Genomic DNA, 22755 nt, shown 5'->3' on the forward strand with positions numbered 1-22755 from the left:
TCTTGCTTAATCTTACTGTAGGTATTTCTTGCTTATTATATTCATCTTTTCAAAGAACTAGAATTAATTTTGCTAATCTTCTTCTCTTTATTATTTCCTTCCTTCTTTTTTCTTCTTTTTGGAGGAAAGGGGTTTATGATTGGTTGTTCTAAGTCCCAATTTTTGAGATGAATACTAGTCATTAAAAAAACTTTTATCTTGCAACTTTCATACATGTTTTTATATACATTATTATTTTATATTTATATGTTTAATATTATTTTATATGGCAATATATATTGTACGTAATTTTATATTTTATATAATAAAATACATGAAATATATCATATACTATAAAATATGGAATATAAAATAGTATATAAAATATATGTATGTGTGTGTGTGTATTTATTTATTTAAGTAGAGAGGATACAACAGTGATGTTGCATATGCCTGCACACAGCTTTAGCAGGTACAGTCTGGACCATCTCATCCCCTTTCTACCTTGCCCACTTGTCTCCCCCTCCAGATCATTATGCAGCAAATCCATACATCATAGAATTTAACCTATGAATATCCACACTGTAAAATCCAAATATATGGATTCTTTTTTGAAATATAACCACAATGCCATTATCCTACCTAAAATGTTAAGAACTGAGTGATATCTTTTATATTGTATTGTATTGTATTGTATTGTATTGTATTATTTCACTTCAGAAAAGATACTTGGCATGAAATTTACCCAATTAATATGCTTATAAATAACATCGCCTTGTTGTTTTGATTTGTATATCTCTGATGGTTAGTGATATTGAGCATTTTATCTTCTATCTGTTGGTATAGCAGAAGATTCATCCTAAGCCATTTGTATGTCTTTTTTAGAAATGTTTATTCAAAAGTGCTTTGCCTATTTTAATTGTTATTTTTTTCCTAGTGAGTTGTAGGAGTTCCCTATATATTTTAGAAATTAACCCTTTATCAAATATATAGTTTGCAAATATTTTCTTGCATCCCATGGGTTGCCTTTTCCTTATGTTGATTGTTGCCTTGGCTGTGCAGAAGCTTTTTAGTTTGATGTAGTGTTACTTGTTCATTTTTCTTTTGTTGCCTATGCTTCTGTTGTTATATCCATGAAATCATTGCCAAGACCAATGTCATGTGATTTTTTCCTATTTTTTTTTAGGAGTTTTACAGTTTCAGGTGTTACATCAAAGTCTTTAATCAATTTTGATTTGATTTTGTGTATGATATAGGATAAGAATCCCATTTCATTTTTTTGCATGTGGATATCCAGTTTTCACAACACCATTTCTTTTTTAAAATTTTTAAATGTTTTTATTTATATTTGAAGGAGAGAGAGAGAGAGACAGAGCATGAGCAGGAGAAGAGCAGAGAGGGAGGGAGACACAGAGTCTGAAGCAGGCTTCAGGCTCTGAACTGTCAGTGCAGAGCCCAATGCAGGGCTCGAACTCACAAACTGTGAGATCATGACCTGGGCCAAAGTTGGACACTTAACCAACTGAGCCACCCAGGCACCCCACAACACCATTTCTTGAAGACATCACCCTTTCTTCATTGTGTATTCTTGGCACCCCTGTTTGAAGATTAGTTGTCTAAATATGATGGGTTTATATCTAGGTTCTCTAGTGTGTTCACTTTGTCTATGTGTTTGTCTTTATAACAGTACCATATTTTTTTTTTAGTACCATAGCTTTGTAATATATTGTGAAATCAGGAAATGTGATGTCTCCAGCTTTGTTCTTTCTCAAGGTTGTTTTGGCTGTTTGAGGTCCTTTGGGGTTCCATATGAATTTTAGGATGCTTTTTGTATTTCAGATAAAAATATTGAAATTTTAATAGGTATTGCATCAGATCTAGAATCTGGGTAGTTTGGACATTTTAACAATATAAAGTCTTCTAGTCTATGAATATTGGATATCTTTCCATTTATTTGTGTCTTTAATTTATTTCATCATTGTCTTGTAATTTTTCAATATGCAAGTCTTTGACCTCTTAAGTTAGTATTTCTAAGTATTTTGTTGTTTTGATGAATGATCCATCAGATTGTTTTCTTAATTTCTTTTTTTTTGGATAATATATTATTAGAGTCTAAAAAACTGGTTATGGGGAGCCTGGGTGGCTCAGTCGGTTGAGCATCTGACTTCAGCTCAGGTCATGATCTCACAGTTCATGGGTTCGGGCCAGTGTTGGGTCCTGTGCTGACGGCTCAGAGCCTGGAGCCTGCTTTGGATTCTGTGTCTCCTCTCTCTCTGCCCCCTCCCCTGCCCACTCTCTGTCTCTCAAAAATAAAGACATGTTAAAAAAATAACAAAAAACATAACTGGTTGTTTTCATGTAGATTTGTATCTTGCAATTTTATGGAATTTATTTATTAGTTCTAACAGTCCTTTGGTGTAATCTTTAGAGTTTTCTACATATAAGATCATGTCATTTGTAAACAAAGGTAGTTTTACTTTTTCCTTTCCTATTGTTTGATTTTATTTCATTTTCTTGCTCAATTTCTGTGGCTAGGACTTCCAATACTATGATGAATAGGAATGGTGACAGTGGACGTCCTTGTTTTGTTCCTGATCCAAGGGGGAAAAGCTTTCCATTTTTTTACCATTGAGTATTATCATGTTTACTGTAGGTTTTCATATATACTCTTCCTTATGTTGATGCAATTTCCTTTCATTCCAAGTTTATTGAGAGTTTTTATCTTCAAAGATGTTTAATTTTGTCAAATAATTTTTCTATTGAGATGATCATGTGATTTTCATCTGTCACTCTGTTAAGTGGCATATCAGATAGAATGGTTTCCATATTCCTTGCATTCCCAAGAATAAAACCCTACTTGGTCCTGCTATATTGTTTTTTTTTTTAATGTGCTCTTGAATTTGGTTTGCTACTATTTTGTTGAGGATATTTGCATCTCTGCTCATCAAGGATATTGATGAGGAGTTTTCTTTTCTTCTAGCCCTTTTATGCCTTTGCTAATATGGTAATGCTGATATCATAAAATGAGTTTGGGAATATATTTTGCTCTTTAATTTTTGGAAACTTTTGGGAAAGGTTGTTAATTCTTCTTTACATGTTTGGATTTTTTGTTTCTTCGTGGTTCAGTCTTTGTAGCTTGTATGTGTCTAGGAATTTGTCTATTTCTTCTAAGTTATCAAATTTGTTGACATATAATTATTCACAGTAATCTCTTATGATCCCTTTTATTTCTGTGGCATCAAAACTAAATATCTTAATATTAGATTTCTGCATTTGGATGAGGAAGTTTTTGGTACAGTTGATTTTTCTGAATCAGTATTGAAAAAATGTTCCCTACACCACAATTTGTGAGCTATCTTTTAAGTTACTATTGTCTAAACATTTCTCTTTGATTTTTTTCTTGCAAATGCTTGTTGAAGAAATTGAGTAGTCCCTATGGTTTAGATTGCCTTGTAGGTTAATTTGTTCATTCTTGCTTTCAAATTGTGGGCATTCATCTTTAAATTTAACTTTGCTTTTAATTATGAAAATTAATAGTTGCAAAGAGTCAATTCTACAAATTGACTGGGTGGCTCAGTCAGTTAAATGTCCGACTTTGGCTTGCTTCACGATCCTCCAGTTCATGGGTTCAAGCCCCATGTTGGGCTCTGTGCTGACCACCCAGAGCCTGGAGCCTGCTTCAGATTCTGTGTCTCCCTCTCTCTGTGCTCCTCCCCTGCTCTCACTCTGTCTCTCTGTCTCTCAAAAATAAATAAAAATTTAAAAAATGTTCTTGTTTTATCCTTCCATTTACGTATATATTTATAAGCACTGTCTAGCTTTTGCTGATTATATCCCTGTGGTGTTATTTAATATGACCCTCTGTGTGCTTCAATTCCTGTAAATTGGTAGATTATTTAGGATGTGCATTCTCAACACGGGTGATATCACCCCTAAAAGGGTGAAAATTGGCTCTTTGTGAGGTAAGACATCTTACTTTTTAGTTCTGTCCCCCCAATTTTAATACATTGCTTTTATAATCATTAACATGAGCATCAGAATGTGTATCATTTTACTTGTTACTCCCTGACTTTTTAGATATTACAAATAAACAAATTTAAGTAAACATCAAAAAAAACCCGAACAAACCCATAATCATTAACATCAACATATTGAATTTCCTATACGGTTTCCTTTTAATTTTTTATTTCTTTAGAAATATTCTATTTAGTTTTTTCAAATATATAAATTTTAAGCTCTACTTTGTTTTTATTTTTCAATTTTATCACATTATGGTTGGTGTATATAGTCTACATAATATTAATACTTTGGCTTTTATTGGTGATTTCTTTCTTTTCTTAACATACGGTCTATTTTTTAAATGTTCCATGAGCATCTTACTTTGTTAGGTATAGATTTCTTTTTTTTTAAATTAAGTTTTACATTTTAATTCAATTATAGTTAACACACAGTGTTTTATTAGCTTCAGGTATACATTATAGTGATTGAATAATTCTATAAATTACTCAGTGCTCTTATGGTAGGTGTACTCTTTATGTTAGGTATAGATTTCTTTCTCTTTGTGTGTGCGTGTGTGTGTGTGTGTGTGTGTTTGTCTATGTGTGTGTGCCTGAGTGTGTGTTTTTTCTATGTGCGTGTGCCTGTGTGTGTGTGTGTTAGCACCCGCATACTTATAATACTGTTCAAATCCTGATGTTTATTTTTTGTCTCTTCCATCTATCATTTGCAGAAATGGGTGTGCTAAATCTCCAATTACTATTGTTCATTTATATGTGTATGTATATGTGTGTGTGTGTGTACATATATATATATATATATATATACATATATATATATATATTAATTTACTTATGTCAGTTGCTGCTTGACATATTTTCAAGCACCATTCTTAGGTGCAATGATGTTAATAAGGGCTATATCATCTTGCTCTATTGTTCCTTTTGCCAGCATGTAATATTCTTTTGTGCCACTTTTTGTCTTCCTTATATCTTGTCAGATAACAATATTGCTTTCAAAATTGTTTCATATTTGCCTAATAATTAAATTTTTTTTTCATATTCAACGTTTAAAATTTTTCCAAGTACATAATGTTTTATTGACTTTCTTTCTTTTTATTTATTTATTTATTTATTTATTTATTTATTTATTTTAATATATGAAATTTATTGTCAAATTGGTTTCCATACAACACCCAGTGCTCATCCCAAAAGATGCCCTCTTCAATGCCCATCACCTACACTCTCCTCCCTCCCACCCCCATCACCCCTCAGTTTGTTCTCAGTTTTTTAGAGTCTCTTATGCTTTGGCTCTCTCCCACTCTAAACTCTTTTTTTTTCCTTCCCCTCCCCCATGCGTTTCTGTTAAGATTTTCAGGATCCACATAAGAGTGAAAACATACGGTACCTGTCTTTCCCTGTATGACTTATTTCACTTAACATCACACTCTCCAGTTCCATCCGCGTTGCTACAAAGGGCCATATTCCATTCTTTCTCATTGCCACATAGTACTCCATTGTGTATATAAACCACAATTTCTTTATCCATTCATTAGTTGATGGACATTTAGGCTGTTTCCACAATTTGGCTATTGTTGAGAGTGCTGCTATAAACATTGGGATACAAGTGCCCCTATGCATCAATACTCCTGTATCCCTTGGGTAAATTCCTACCAGTGCTACTGCTGGGTCATAGGGTAGGTCTATTTTTAATTTTTGGAGGAAACTCCACAGTGTTTTGCAGAGTGGCTGCACCAGTTTGCCTTCCCACCAACAGGGCAAGAGGGTTCCCATTTCTCCACATCCTCTCCAGCATCTATAGTCTCCTGATTTGTTCATTTTGGCCACTCTGACTGGTGTGAGGTGATATCTGAGTGTGGTTTTGACTTGTATTTCCCTGATGAGGAGCGATGTTGAGCATCTTTAATGTGCCTATTGGCCATCTGGATGTCTTCTTTAGAGAAGTATCTATTTATGTTTTCTGCCCATTTCTTCATTGGATTATTTGTTATTTGGGTGTGGAGTTTGGTGAGCTCTTTATAGATTTTGGATACTAGCCCTTTGTCCGATATGTCATTTGCAAATATCTTATCCCATTCCATTGGTTGCCTTTTAGTTTTGTTGATTGTTTCCTTTGCTGTGCAGAAGCTTTTTGTCTTCATGAGGTCCCAATAGTTCATTTTTGCTTTTAATTCCCTTGCCTTTGGGGATGTGTCAAGTAAGAGATTGCTACGGCTGGGGTCAGAGAGGTCTTTTCCTGCTTTCTCCTCTAGGGTTTTGACGGTTTCCTGTCTCACATTCAGGTCCTTTATGTATTTTGAGTTTATTTTTGTGAATGGTGTAAGAAAGTGGTCTAGTTTCATCCTTCTGCATGTTGCTGTCCAGTTCTCCCAGCACCATTTGTTAAAGAGACTGTCTTTTTTCCATTGGATGTTCTTTCTTGCTTTGTCAAAGATTAGTTGGCCATACTTTTATGGGTCTAGTTCTGGGGTTTCTATTCTATTCCATTGGTCTATGTGTCTGTTTTTGTGCCAATACCATGCTGTCTTGATGATGACAGCTTTGTAGTAGAGGCTAAAGTCTGGGATTGTGATGCCTCCTGCTTTGGTCTTCTTCAAAATTACTTTGGTTATTTGGGGCCTTTTGTGGTTCCATATGAATTTTAGGATTGCTTGTTCTAGCTTCGAGAAGAATGCTGCTGCAATTTTGATTGGGATTGCATTGAATGTGTAGACAGCTTTGGGTAGTATTGACATTTTGACAATATTTATTCTTCCAATCCATGAGCACGGAATGTTTTTCCATTTCTTTCTATCTTCTTCAATTTCCTTCATAAGCTTTGTATAGTTTTCAGCATACAGATCTTGTACATCTTTGGTTAGGTTTTTCCTAGGTATTTTATGCTTCTTTGTACAATTGTGAATGGGATCAGTTTCTTTATTTGCTTTCTGTTGCTTCATTATTAGTGTACAAGAATGCAACTGATTTCTGTACATTGATTTTGTATCCTGCAACTTTGCTGAATTCATGTATCAGTTCTAGCAGACTTTTGGTGGAGTCTATTGGATTTTCCATGTATAAGATCATGTCATCTGCAAAAAGTGAAAGCTTGACTTCATCTTTGCCAATTTTGATGCTTTGATTTCCTTTTGTTGTCTGATTGCTGATGCTAGCACTTCCAACACTATGTTAAACAACAGCGGTGAGAGTGGGGATCCCTGTTGTGTTCCTGATCTCAGGGAGAAAGCTCTCTGTGTTTCCCCATCAATGATGATATTAGCTGTGGGCTTTTCATAAATGGCTTTTATGATGTTTTAAGTATGTTCCTTCTATCCTGACTTTCTCGAGGGTTTTTATTAAGAAAGGATGCTGAATTTTGTCAAATGCTTTTTCTGCATCAATTGACAGGACCATATGGTTCTTATCTTTTTTTTTTTTTTTATTGATGTGATATATCACTTTGATTGATTTGTTACTGTTGAACCAGCCCTGCATCCCAGGAATGAATCCCACTTGATCATGGTGAATTATTCTTTTTATATGCTGTTGAATTCGATTTGCTAGTATCTTATTGAGAATTTTTGCTTCCATATTCATCAGGGATATTGTCCTGTAGTTCTCTTTTTTTGCTGGGTCTCTGTCTGGTTCAGGAACCAAATTAATGTTGGCTTCATGAAAGGAGTCTGGAAGTTTCCTTCCCTTTATATTTTTTGGAAGCTTGAGAAGGATAGGTATTATCTCTGCTTTAGAATTCCCCAGGGAAGCCATCTGCTCCTGAACTCTATTTGTTGGGAGATTTTTGATAACTGATTATATTTCTTCACTGGTTATGGGTCTATTCAAGTTTTCTCTTTCTTCCTGTTTGAGTTTTGGAAGTGTGTGGGTTCTTAGGAATTTGTTTATTTCTTCCAGGTTGTCCAGTTTGTTGGCATATAATTTTTCATAGTATTCCCTGTAATTGCTTGTGTTTCTGAGGGATTGATTGTAATATTTCCATTTTCATTCATGATTTTATCTATTTGGGTCATCTCCCTTTTGTTTTTGAGAAGCCTGGCTAGAAGTTTATCAATTTTGTTTATTTTTTCAAAAAACCAACTCTCGGTTTCATTGATATGCTCTACAGTTTTTTTAGCTTCTAAATTGTTTATTTCTGCTCTGATCTTTTTTATGTTTCTTCTGCTGGGTTTGAGGTGTCCTTGCTGCTCTGCTTCTATTTCCTTTAGGTGTGCTGTTACATTTTGTATTTGGGGTTTTTCTTCTTTCTTGAGATAGGCCTGGATTGCAATGTATTTTCCTCTCAGAACTGCCTTAGCTGCATCCCAAAGTGTTTGGATTGTTGTATTTTCATTTTCGTTTGTTTCTATACATTTTTTAATTTCTTCTCTAATTGCCTGTTTGACCCATTCATTCTTTAGTAGGGTGTTCTTTAACCCCCATGCTTTTGGAGGTTTTCCAGACTTTTTCCTGTGGTTGATTTCAAGCTTCATAGCATTGTGGTCTGAAAGTATGCATGTATGATCTCAATTCTTGTATACTTATGAAGGGCTGTGTTGTGACCCAGTATGTGTTCTATCTTGGAGAATGTTCCATGTGCCCTCGAGAAGAAAGTGTATTCTGTTGCTTTTGGATGCAGAGTTCTAAATATATCTGTCAAGTCCATCTGATCCAATGTATCATTCAGGGCCTTTGTATTCTTTATTGATCATGTGTCTAGATGATCAATCCATTGTTGTAAGTGGGGTATTAAAGTCCCCTGCAATTACCACATTCTTATCAATAAGGTTGGTTATGTTGTGATGATTTGGTTTATATATTTGTGGTCTCCTGTATTTGGTGCATAGACAGTTATAATTGTTAGTTCTTCCTGATGGATAGACCCTGTAATTATTATATAATTCCCATCTTCATCTCTTGTTAAAGCCTTTAATTTAAAGTCTAGTTTGTCTGATATAAGTATGGCAACTCCAGCTTTCTTTTGACTTCCAGTAGCATGATAAATAGTTCTCCATCCCCTCACTGTCAATATGAAAGTGTCCTCAGGCCTAAAATTAGTCTCTTGTAGACAGCAAATAGATGGGTCTTGTTTTTTTATCAATTCAGATACCCTATGTCTTTTGGTTGGAGCATTTAGTCCATTTACATTCAGTGTTATTATGGAAAGATATGGGCTTTCTAGTCATTGTGATGTCTGTAGGTTTCATGCTTGTAGCTATGTCTCTGGTACTTTGTCTCACAGGATTCCCCTTAGGATCTCTTGTAGGGCTGGTTTAGTGGTGATGAATTCCTTCAGTTTTTGTTTGTTTGGGAAGACCTTTATCTCTCCTATTCTAAATGACAGATTTGCTGGATAGAGGATTCTTGGCTGCATATTTTTACTGTTCATCACTTTGAAGATTTCCTGCCATTCCTTTCTGGCCTGCCAAGTTTCAAAAGAGAGATCAGTCATGAGTCTTATTGGTCTCCCTTTGTTTTTAGAGCATGTTTATCCCTAACGGCTTTCAGAATTTCCTCTTTATCCTTGTATTTTGCCAGTTTCACCATGATATGTTGTGCAGAAGATTGATTCAAGTTATGTGTGTAGGGAGTTCTTTGTGCCTCTTGGATTTCAATGCCTTTTTTCTTCCCCAGATCAGGGAAGTTCTCAGCTATGATTTGTTCAAGTACATCTTCAGCGCCTTTCCCTCTCTCTTCCTCCTCTGGAATACGAATTATGCGTCTATTATTTCTCTTTAGTGCATCACTTAGTTCTCTAATTTTCCCCTCATACTCCTGGATTTTTTTATCTCTCTTTTTCTCAGCTTCTTCTTTTTCCATAATTTTGTCTTCTAGTTCACCCATTCTCTCCTCTGCATCTTCAATCCAACCTGTGGTCATCTACATTTTATTTTGCAGCTCATTAATAGCATTTTTTAGCTCCTCCTGGCTGTTCCTTAGTCCCTTAATCTCTATAGCAATAGATTCCCTGCTGTCCTTTATACTTTTTTTCAAGCTCAGCAATTAATTTTATGACTATTATTCTAAATTCACTCTGTTATATTGTTTAAATCGTTTTTGATCCGTTCGTTAGCTGTCGTTATTTTCTGAACGGTTTTTTGAGGGGAATTCTTCCGATTCGTCATTTTGGATAGTCCCTGGAGTGGTGCGGAACTGCAGGGCCGTTCCCCTATGCTGTCTTGAATAACTTGCATTGGTGGGCGGGGCTGCAGTCAGACCTTATGTGTGTCCCCAGCCCACCACTGGGGCCACAGTCAGACTGGTTTGTACCTTCTCTTCCCCTCTACTAGGGGCGGGATTCACTGTGGGATGGTATGGCCCATCTGGGCTACTTGCACACTGCCAGGCTTTTGGTGCTGGGGATCTGGTGTATTAGCTGGGGTGGATCGGCAAGGTGCACAGGGGCGGGGGAGGGGGGGCAGGCTCAGCTCACTTTTCCTTTGGAAATCTGCTTTGGGAGATTTCCCCAAAGCAGATCTGCAGCACTGGGTGGGAGTCAGACCTGCGGGAGGGATGGATCCGCAGAAGCACAGAGTTGGGTGTTTGCGTGGTGCAAGCAAGTTCCCTGACAGGAACTGGTTCCCTTTGGGATTTTGGCTCAGGGATGGGCGAGGGAGATGGCACTGGTGAGCACCTTTTTTCCCTGCCATGCTGCTCTCTGTTGTCCGGGGCTCAACAACTCTCCCTCCCGTTGTCCTCCAGCCCTCCTGTTCTCCAAGCAGAGCTGTTAACTTATAACCTTCCAGATGTTAAGTCCTGCTTGCTGTCAGAACACACTCCATCCAGCCTCTCCATTTTTGCCAGCCAGACTCGGGGTTTCTCCTTGGCCGGTGGGCTGCCCCTCCACCCAGGCTCCCTCCTGCCAGTCTGTGTAGCACGCACTGCCTCTCCACCCTTCCTACCCTCTTCCGTGGACCTCTTGTCTATGCTTGGCTCTGGAGAAGCCATTCTGCTAGTCTTCTGGCGATTTTCTGAGTTATTTAGGCAGGTGTGGGTTGAATCTAAGTGATCCGCAGGACTCGGTGAGCCCAGCTTCCTCCTACGCCGCCATCTTCCCAGAAGCTCTCCTGACTTTCTTTATTTTCCTAATCTGAGTCCTTCTGTCAATTGAAAAATCACACCCATTTATATTTATTGTTATTATTGATATAGTAGGCCTTATTCTTGCTACCTAATGTCATATCTTACATCTCCTGCAGTTTCTTATTTCTCTTCTCTATTTCCTATTAAACACATTAAATTTCTTCTACAGATATAAAAATATTTATTTTATCTTTGTTGTTGCCATTAATACCATACAATACATTTTTAATATAGCAACAAAAGGAATCCTTTCAAAACTTAAGTAAAATCTTGCTAGTTCTCTGCTCCAAAATCTTCAACGTCTTTATTGTTCACCGGGGTAACTGTGGAGTACTACAGTAGTACTCTGTCAGGCGCTACATGATCTGGTCCCTCATTACTTTTCTGATCTTACCTCTTGACACTGTGGTTTGCTTGCATCGGTCAAATGCATTAGGCATTTTCTAGCATCAAGTTCTTCATACTTGCTGTTATCTCTGCTTGGGATGTTTCTTCCTCATATGTCATATGACATGCTCGCTCACCTCTTCCAGGTGTTTGCTCAAATATCATCTTTTCAGTGAGGTTTCGTTAATCTGTTTAATTTTACAACTTTACCCATATACATACACTATCTTTTTTTCCCCTTTTTTTTTCATTGCATTTTTTGCCCTTGAATAGTATATCTATTTAATGCATCTCTTCTCCTACTAGGAAATAAATCTCTATGCAGGCAGGGACTTTTTTCTGCTTACAGTAGCCTCTCCAGAGGCTGGAACAGAGTGTTCCAGCCTCTAGTTCCTGGAACACTGAAAGTAATAAATCAATATATATTGAGCAAATGAATGAGTGGATTCAGAGTCTTCACATCGTTTTGGTCTGCAGCTGGGAGACTGAGGGATGGAAGAACTGACAAGTAGTACAAAATCTGGGTCAAGAGCCAGGCATAGGAGTAAATGTAAATTTGGATGTCAGTCATACCCTGTGAACCTAGGGTGGTCTGTCATATCCATGATCTTATATGGGAGAATGAGTTCTTTTTTTCTCCTTGACACAGCATATTTTGAAAACTCAGTTTTTTGAAATATTTGTATGGTCAAGTATAATTATTGTAATAAGGTATTCTTTTTAAAAATTTCTGATGTTTATTTATTTTTGAGAGAGAAAGAGCATGAGCAGGCGAGGGGCAGAGAGAGAGAGGGAGACACAGAATCTGAAGCAGGCTGCGGGCTTTAAGCTGTCAGCACAGAATCCAACACCGGGCTTGAACCCACAAACTGTGAGATCAGGACCTGAGCCACATATGGACTCTTAACACACTGAGCCACCCAGGTGCCCCATAAGAAGGTATTCTTGATCACAAGAAAGGAACATGATCTGTGTGGAGAAAAGAAGATCAGATTAATTTGCAGGCCAGTTACAGGATAGTTAATTAGGACATGAGTTAATTAGATCCATCTTAAATGGAAGGGGAAATCTTGTTAAGCCAAGTTGTAAAAGCATCAGGTTAGGTTGTTGTATTTGTTTTAAGTATGGAATCACCGATTGGATTCCTCTGACCCTTTTAAAAAGTATTAAAGCTGTCATCTTGTAAAATGCCTTAAAATAAGTCAGATAGGCACATGTCGTGGAAAGAATACAAGCTTTATAATTAGATCTGAGTCTCAGTCTTCGCATCACCACTTACTGGTTATCATTGGACAATGAATTTGAATTCTCTGCATGCCAATTTTCTCCTCTGTGTAATTGAGTAACTATTACAATGGGTGATGGAAAGGTCAAAAGTGAATGTATTCAAAAGCACTTAGTATGGTAGTTGATGTGGAATACCTAATGGCAACAGTTCATATTTAGTGAGGGCTATATCATGTGTTTACTTGTTTATTTCTCTTATTGATCCTAAGGATCTGTTATCACTCCATTACACAGGTAAGGAAACTGAGACACAGTTAAGTATTTTACTCAAGGCCATAGAGCCAGTAAGTGGTAGTATTGGGATTTGAACCCAGTGTGGACTGGACTGGAAGCCGATATCCTTAACTACTATACAATACTTCCTCTTGCTAGGGATAAATGTTAGCTTTTTCTCCTTCTCTCTTTTACCTACAAACTATAAAATTCAGAAAGTAGATTAGGGACCATGTCTTGTCTTCTTTTATATTAATTTTAGTTTCTGACAGTGTTTGTCTATTAACTGACACATACCAGTAAACTAGGGAGAGAAGATAAGAAAGCAGGGCAAGAAGAATTCAGGTGTGAGGCTGATCTTTAGGTCTTCTTTGTCTTTCTTGTTGTGGACCCAGGGTCTGAGATCTAAATTTCCTTCCTAATAGTCACTGTCTTTAAACATGTATAGTTTGGCTTATATGAAGTCTTGGCACATTTTTAAATAGTGAAGGAATAACTTCCTTTTATTAATATGGAGCTGGATGAAGAGAGTTTAACTTTCTGGCTTCCAATAATACCATGTATTCATTTAGTAGAAATATGGATTTGCTATTTTTTAATTAATCTTAACTTATTGGGGAGCTGTTAAAACGGTGGCTAATGTTGCATATTGTCTCTTGAGACTTTCATTTTGCATTGATTCTCAGACTTGTTGCAAATATGAGATCCATTGTTTTTATTTTACCATTTTCATTTCCAGAGCACATTTTCTAATTTCAGGATCTTTCATTTTAAAGTGTTTTGAGTCAGTTTAATAAGAACCTAAACTAAATTGCACTTGCACATGAGCTGTGGAGTTTCAACTAGATGGGGCAATGTGTCAATTTGAAATAAAATGGTAGGCTTTTCATAGAGCCTACAACATTTGGTGACCTTGGTCCTCTGAAGACATTAGATTTCCTCAACTGATACATTTGTGTTTGGCACTGGGGAAATGAACACATTTGGAAATGAATCTTTTCTGATATATTTTTTCCAGTTATTTCTACATAGCTTTGCAGGCTCAGATCTGATTTTATTGACATTATATAAGTTCCCCCAAAAGACAGAAGAAACGATGAAAATTTTATTTACTTGGTTATTACTCTGATGACCATGGTTTGGAAGACTTAAATTAGGATACAGATAAGTTCTAAAATATTGATTCTGGTAAATCATCACTAGCAGTAATTAAGTGTTCTGGGCTTCCTGGTAGTTTGGTTTCATAATACAAGCCTTCCAGGTGAGAAGGCAAGAAGAAATGAGGGTCCAGAGCAACTGGGTGGCTCAGTTGGTTAAGCATCTGAGTTTGGCTAAGGTCATGATTTCAGGGTTCATGGGTTTGAGCCCTGCATCTGGCTCCATTGTGCGGGTACAGAGCCTGCTTGGTATTTTCGATGTCTCTTCTCTCTTTGCCCTCACGACTTTGTGCTCTCTCTCTCAAAATAAATAAATAAGCTTAAAAAAAAAGAAATGAGGGGCCTCTCACTTTTATTAAGTTCACTTAGCTCATATTACTGTGATCAAAATAGACAAGAGATAGCGAAAAACAAAACAAAACAAAAAGAAAGACATTGGCTCTTCTGAGCTAAGGACTGCTACTAATTACCCTGTTAAGTCCCCCAAATAAAATGGCATTAATGTTGTTCATTATGTACATGGACGTTTGCATTGTGTTTAGGCAAACAAAACTTTTTTGCCCATAGGACAAATTAACGAAATGGCTTCCTGATGAGCAGAAGAAAAAACAAGTGAGTGTAGGGATTTCAGAGGATCACAAGACACTAGTGAATATATTGAGACTCTGGAAAGCCATATTTCTCCCATTTGTTCAGGCATTTAGCAGAAGTGATAGGTGCAATGAAGACAGAAGCAGGTGTAAACATGAGTATAATGGATAGCTATTTACAAATGTCTTCCATTTATAAATTAGCTTGACATGAGACATGCATGATATGACTTACTGAATTAAGTCATATTATCTTCCATGGGAATCAGATAAAATCAGCTCAAATAAAATTTTTAAAAAATGTGAAGCATATTAATATATCAATGTTTAAGCAAAATGCATAAACAGGAATAGGAGTCAAATTACTAGTGTTGTACATTGAATTAATGCAGTATGTAGCTATAGTGGTATAAAAGAGAGGAAGTGTAATACAGTGGAAAGGGTATTAGGTTTAAAGTCTGTTATTCTGGGTCCAATTCAAATTCTTTCTCTCCTTATCTTTCTAATCTTTGGAGACATTCCTGAATATATCTGAGTCTATGTTTCCTCATATTAAAAATGTGAACATAATAATATACTTAAAAAAATAATAAATATCATATAGTGTTATTTAGTTGTATATTAGATGAGTTAATATATGAGAGTCTTTGTAGTAATGATCTTTAATAAATAGCAGTTCTCTTTTTCTCCTTCCCACTGGTTAGAATGGATAGCATTAGGTATGGGGGGATTCATTTTGTAATGAAAATGGTGTGTTGATAAGGGTAGAACCTCAATCATGATCTTGCCTATGCTATTATTAGAAATCACATCTGAGAAAAAACAATAAATTATGATGAATCTTCTTAGTGCTATCATCGGTTTTAGCATAATTGCTCATTAAGCCTTTAAAATTATTAGACCTTGTTCATTAAAAAGCCTTTCCTGAAGTGCAATGAGGCTGCTTATTCATGTCAAATGATTTACAGTGATATTCTTTGTAATTACAGATGTTACAGCTTCATTTGCATAGTTGAGATCATTAGCTGCAATATACAGCCAGGGTTCACTGTGTCGTGAAGTGGATCCAGCGTATCCCTGGGAATTAAATGTGCTTTTGGAACCAGTGTTAGAACTGGCAAAGAGAACAATGTTGGGTTAGCCTTATATTAAATCTTAGCTATATATAAGAAATATTAGTGTTTAAACAGAGCATAGGTCTCAGAATCAAGCATTTTTGATTTTGTGACTGGGGCACTATGGTATCTTCCTGCTCAGAAAGAGAGAAGAGGGTGCATAAGAGAACCAGTGTTTAGTTAAGGCAAATGCTATAGTAAGTACTATGTTAAATAATTTTCTCCTTTACAGTGTAAAAACCATAGCAGCTGATCGCTTAGCTATTTATCTGATCCTGTTATTCAGTGATGCTTTTAAGAGACTTTATATCCTCATTTATAATTTTTAATGAAAACTGCCATGGTAAATGGGGCAGTACATACACTGACTATTGAGAACCTCTCTGAATCACAGAGTGGGGAAATAAATCAAACTTGGGTCAAATAAAAATATAAACCATACTTTTTTGTATATAAGGAAAGTATAAAAAGAAAAAATCAGTTTCTAGTATAATAAATGTTAATAACATACTATTTGCCATACTGCATAAAACGATATTTTCAGGATAATGTATATCGAAATAAATATCTGTTTCTTCTATGCAATATGTAACCATCTAGAATATATATATATATATATATATATATATATATATATATATATATTTCTACTGTATAGAGATGAATCAATACCAGAAAAAGCGCCTCACTATTTGGGAAAAACAAAGGATTTTATCAGGAAAAAGATGTGATCTGAACCTGAGAATATGAATAATTACACGGTATTTAAATCTAAATATATGTTATAAACAATGAGTTACTTTATTATATGCCTTCTGATATATACACTGAAGGATCACAGAATCTTTTTGTAGTTTTCCTGACAAGAGTGTGTGATCTTAATGTAGTAATGAAGAAATGATTAGACAAACCATTTGAACATCAATTTTAAAACAACTGTTCTATTCTTTTGAAAAACAAGGAAATACTTCTCTAGATTAAAAAAATTATATGACAGTTTCTATTTCTGCCATGAAGGAGTAAAAGGACTGGATTTAATTTCCTGTCTTAAACAATTAGCACACTTGACAAAATCTATGAACCAACTCTTTTCAGACATTAAACAACAGAACTCATTGGATCATGATCCCTGAAGGGAAGCAAATGAGTTGAGCCTGATGACCATGCTGGCTTTTTGCCCAGGGGCACATCCCCAAACAGACAGCAGAGAGAGATGTTCCAAGTGTTTCATAATGTTCTAGTGGGTTGATGAGATGGAGATCAGGGGTCAGGGACTTCGAAGCTGCTGGAAGTTACAGAGTAGAATTCTGGAAAGGAGGAATTTATACAGGAAAAGAGCTCCACAAATCTGAAGATGGATTTCTATAAATTTTGCTGAGTATGGGGAAATCAGTCCATCAAATGAAAGCTCCAAGAATTTGGAAAATTGAGTAACTGGGAAACTCTGAGCTGAATGGAACCCAGAACTCCTCCAGGAATGGAAATCATTTGATTTTTCCACCAGCCAGAAGAAAGAGCCCTTGTTGATGGTTTGCAGACATTCAGTAAAAACCCCATATGAGCTCTGCTTCAATAGTGGGAATAATCTACTCCTAAAGAATACTGTATAAGTACCTTCAAAAACTTAAGACAATCTTTGAGCCCTTCAGACTAAATTGCAAATAACTTGATTGCCTATCAGAAAAGCCCAAACTCTTTAAATAAAAACAACACAATCCATGAACTAATAACATAAAATTTATTGTCTAGCATCTAATGAAAATATCAGTGGACATACTAAAAAGCAGGGAAAAATTAATCAGGAGAAAAGTCAGTTAATAGGAACAGACTCAGAAATAATGCAGACAGTATAATTCGAATGCATGTTAAAAGAGAAATTATAAACATTTTCAAGAATTTAAAAGAAAACATGAATAGAGGAAGGATAGTAAAGGTACACACACACAGAGACATCAAATAAAATGAAAAGTCAACAGTAGATTAGACTCTGCAGAAAAAAAAATCTGCACTTCACAGAATAGACACTTCAGAACAAATCATCAATAAACCTAAAGACAGAAATATAAACTTCCCAAAATTAAGCCCATAGAAAGAGACCACAAGAGAATAATATCAGTGAGTTCTTAGATAAATAATCTAAATATATGTAATTTGACTCCACAAATGATACAAGAGAAAGAAACATGAAAAATATTTGGAGAAATAATAAAAAAAAATCTTTGCAAATTTGATGAACACTGTAAACTCACAGGTGTAAGATATTCAATAAGCTTCAAGCAGGATAAACATGATGAAAACCACATCTTGACACATTTAAAAAATTATCAGAAAATCTTAAAAATAGCAAGAGAAAAGGACACATTACATACAAAGGGACAAAGAATTACAACAGACATTGTATAAGATACTGTACAAACCAGAAGACAATAAACCCCATGAAAATATCTTTCTTTCTTTCTTTCTTTCTTTCTTTCTTTCTTTCTTTCTTTCTTTCTTTCTTTCTTTCTTTCTTTCTTCTATTTTATTTTCCAAGTAATACTGGTTAAACGCACCTACTTTGAAGCCCACAGTTTAGCACTCTTATTTGTATGGTTTTAAAAGTTATAGCACAAGATCTTTACATTAGGATCAGAGAAAAAGATTCATTCAAAACAAAACCTGACATATACATATTTTTCTTTGTACTTTATTTTAAATGTATTAATTTTTAAATGATGCTCCTCTTTTCTACATATGGTGGTAAAATACTAATGTAACTTTTTACCAAAAAAAGTTGAAGACAGATATAAAGGAATTTTCCCATTTGGAAATGGCCCTTCAGTTGCCATTAAATAAAATTTCTCAATCTAACTTACCAAGAAAAAGAATCAGTAGTTGCCACTATAAGCAAAAACATAAAGTACTAGAGTATCACCTACATTGCTCCTTACAACACATACTTTGAAAGAATAAGAGACACGTTATAGAAGTTTAGTTGGTTTTGAAAAGGTACAAGGGTGTGCTTTTTTTTATGTTCTTGAAATGTCACCACCTCTGTTTCTGTTGCTGAGATGACATCTGTGACTATCAGTATAGACAAGAAGTTTGTTCGAACTAAAGAAGGACAGGGACGTCTGGGTGGCTCAGTCACTTAAGCATCTGACTTCCACACAGGTCACAATCTTGGGGTTCATGAGTTCATACCCCATGTCAGGCTCTGTGCTGACAGCTCAGGGCCTGGAGCCTGCTTCAGAGTCTGTCTCCCTCTCTCTCTGCTTTGTCCCCACTTGTACTCTCTCTCTCTCTCTCTCTCAAAAATAAATAAAACATTTAAAAAAAGTAAAGAGGGCCAGAAACCAACATCTAACTGCACAGTAACAATGTATTTTTCTTCATGCAGCCTTGTGTTTACTATACATTCAATGTTCTAACATGATTTAGAATACATAAACTTGTCTTCTAATGATTTCAGGTTTGATTTTATAACATGGAAAACATCTGAGAAAGAACATGACCTGGGAAAGAGAGAAGGGAGAAACCATTATTACGATGAAAATACATTCATACCCAGCTGTACCATAAGAATATAATCCATTGAAGTTTCCAGAAATAATACTTCTCAAAGCTTCCCATGCACTTATGGGAAAGATCCCTCCTGTGTGGCATTAAATGGGGGAGGGGTCAGTTTGTTTCAATAGAAACAGTTCACAACAGAAAAGATTTTAACATTGGTCCATTTGTCTGTTAGCTTAAGGACAGTCACATTGCCCATCATCAATTCAAAAACCCAACACATAAATTAAAAAAAATATTCATTTGTTATTTCATTCTAAAACAGGCACAGGTACTCTGTTTTCATTCTCTGCCCTTTCAACTTGGGAATCGACTGTTGGTTTGGTCTCTAAACCATCAGCATCTTTGAAGGCTTCTCTGGCAGCCTCAACAGCATCTGCTTGGATGGGCTCTCTCTCCTCCTGGTTCATGATTTCAGGGGTCACTTGTTCCAAATTAGCTTCTAGAAGTTCAGTTTGTACTTCCTCTGGCATCTGATTTACCCATTCATTCAGCTGCTCCACAGATACTTCAGTACGTTCTTCAGTCTGAATTTGACCCGGTTCTAGATAACCCACCTGGACCTGCCCTGGAAGTTCACTCATCTGTGAATCATGCACTTGGCTGTCCTGGAGCAGATCGGGATGGACCTGTTCCACAGTGACTTGTGCTGAATCCACACATTGAAAGCAATGGTAACATATTCCCCTTCCCAACTTGTTCTATAATAGTCATTAATCATGGGGTTCAGTTTGCATGCGTGTTTCTACTGAAATAACTTTGGTTACTAGACACTCTGAAATACTGTGAGTATTACCCAGATGCCTCCTTAATTCATTTCCTTGCATAAACCACAAGTCACATAGACTGCAATGGTGGGGTTTATCTCCAGTGTGTATTACAAAATGATCTTTGAACTGGTCCCTGTTGTTAAACACATTGTTACGGACCTGACATTGTTAAAGCATTTTCTTCCCTTTTTGTGTCCCCACTCCAGTTTGGCACACAGTCAGGTGACATTTGAGGATGCCATTTCTGGCAGATCGTTCATGACAATTTGGACATTCACAAGGTGTTTCACCTGCATGTTTTCAGAGACGTTCTTTAAAATGTCCAAAGTGGTCACATTGTTTCTCATAGTATTGACACATGTGAAATTTTCCCCCAGTCCTTTGCTGCATACTGACTCCACCTTCTCTGAGGTGTTAACAGTTGAGTTGCTGTCTCCACATGCTCTCCCAGTGATACCTTTTATTGCATATTTCACACTTGAGGCTCTCAGTGGAGTGTGGTTTCAGTGTTCATTAAAATGGTAAAATGATTGTTGGGTCTGGGTAGCTCAGTCGGTTAAGCATCCGACTTCAGTTCAGGTTATGATCTCATAGTTTGTGCATTTGAGCCCCGCATCTGGCTCTGTGCTGACAGCTCAGAGCCTGGAGCCTGCTTCGTATTCTGTGTCTCCCTCTCTCTCTGTTTCTCCCCCTGCTCATGCCTTGTCTCTCTCTCTTTCCTTCAAAAATAAATAAAAACATTAAAAAAATTTAAAAATGGTAAAGTGGTTTAAATGAACAATTACATTTCTCCCAAGGGATCGAGTCTTTCACATGTGACAGCTGAAATTCCACAATTTACATACCTTCTACTGGTTTGCTTGTGGGGTCAGATGTACAACCCTCTTCTTTAATCTGCTCTTTTCTATCACCCAGATGGTACTTTCATCATAATATCTGCCAACAGAGCTAGGGTGGAATCATCAGAAGAAGCTGTGCTCTGATGTACTTTATAGACTGCTTGGCACAAGCCACTTCCTCCAACATTTCAATGCCTTCATGTTCCACCTCGATTGTGCCTTCAGCAACCTCCAATTTCAATAGGTTCTGACTCTGCAGATGGCAATGACTCAGTGATAACATTTGAAGTTTCTGCAATCTCTCTCTCTCTCTCTCTCTCTCTCTCTCTCTCTCTCTCTTTCTTTCTCTCTCTCTCTCTTTTGCCTCACTTTTTCCTGTGGTATTTTCCTTTAGGGGAGCTTAGTTTTCTTTGTTCCTGACTTCAAAGGCTTTGATAGCTTCTAGTGTTTGTAGAAACTCTGCTGCTTTCTATACATCATTGGTCTCCTCTTCTCTTTGTATCATCAATTTTTCTGTATATGTGAACTCAATTAAATGATGGAGGCCATTTTACTAACAAGTTTAACTTCCACTAAAGGTTCCTGAGTAAACTCCTGAAAGAATTTGTAGAAGAACTTACTGTAAGTAGCCAAAACGGCCTTGTGGGCCTTAAAATCATGTCTGTCGGCAATCAGGGTGATGTTAGTAAACTGATCTTTGTCTCATTGTTCATTCAATTGGCCCATGATCATTTTTTGATGTTCTGGAAACTCCTGAAGGTGTTGCATCATCTCTTGGGCCTCCATGGCCATCAGGTTGCTCTAGATCTTAATCTGCCCTCTCACCTCTAGGGCCCTCAGAGCTTTTTCCCTGCTCTCCCCTCTCTGGGTGAATCTAAATCTTACTGTTCCCTACCCCTAAACAGCTCCTTGCCCTCCATCACCTCCCAAGTGCCTGGGCCCTGCCTCTGCTGATCTGGCTGGGGCTGAAAATGTCTTTTAAAAATAACAGCCAAGTATTTTTTTCAGAGGTGAGATAATTAAATGCCAGCAGAATTACACTAAAAGTTGTTAAAGAAAGTTTTTTAAATGCAAAAATACATATATAACAAATGAACTTGGAATTATGGAATGAAAAGAATCAGAAATAGTAATCTATTGGTAAATATGTTTTCACCTATTTGTTATATTTACATGTATAATTCACTGAATTGTTAGCTTCACAAAATATGTAGAAATAAACTTTATTATAGCAATCATACAGAGAATGAGATCCAACATTAAATGCAAAAATATTTACAAACACACATATATATATATATATATATATATATATATATATATATATATATATATATATATATTCCAATTAGAGCCAAAATTCCAAAGGGAACCAGTTCCCATCATGGAACTTGCTTGCACCATGCAAATGCCCAATGCTGTGCTTCTGTGGATCCATCCCTCGAATGGGCCTGCCTCCATCCCAGTGCTGCAGGCACCTCCTGAAGGGGACCACCAAGGGCAAAGATAGCTAAGCCTACCCCTCCTGCCCCTGTGCACCTTGTGGATCCACCCTGGATAATATGCCCTTGGCCAGATCCCATCAAAGCAGCACTACAAGCCTGTCAGTGTGCAAGCAGCCCAGACAGGGCCACATGACTCCACAGTGATGCTGCCCCTGGGAGAGGGGAAGATAAGGTACACACCAGTCTGACTGTGGCTCCACTGATGGGCTGGGGGCACACATTGGGTCTGACTGTGGCCCTGCCCACCAACACAAGTTTCTCCAGACAGCACAGGGGAAGTGCCCTGCAG

The 22755-nt window shown here is 36.6% G+C and overlaps 1 long non-coding RNA gene and 1 pseudogene across 2 annotated transcripts in view; one reads left to right on the forward strand and one right to left on the reverse strand.

Annotated features, from left to right (window-relative positions):
- Nucleotides 1-22755, forward strand: part of LOC122199975 — a 99887-nt gene that overhangs the window by 62670 nt on the left and 14462 nt on the right. The gene's annotated exons all lie outside the window — the stretch shown is intronic.
- LOC122199974 lies at nucleotides 19604-21747 on the reverse strand (annotated as a pseudogene).

Source organism: Panthera leo, chromosome D1, assembly GCF_018350215.1.
Source record: "Panthera leo isolate Ple1 chromosome D1, P.leo_Ple1_pat1.1, whole genome shotgun sequence".
Lineage (NCBI taxonomy): Eukaryota > Metazoa > Chordata > Mammalia > Carnivora > Felidae > Panthera > Panthera leo.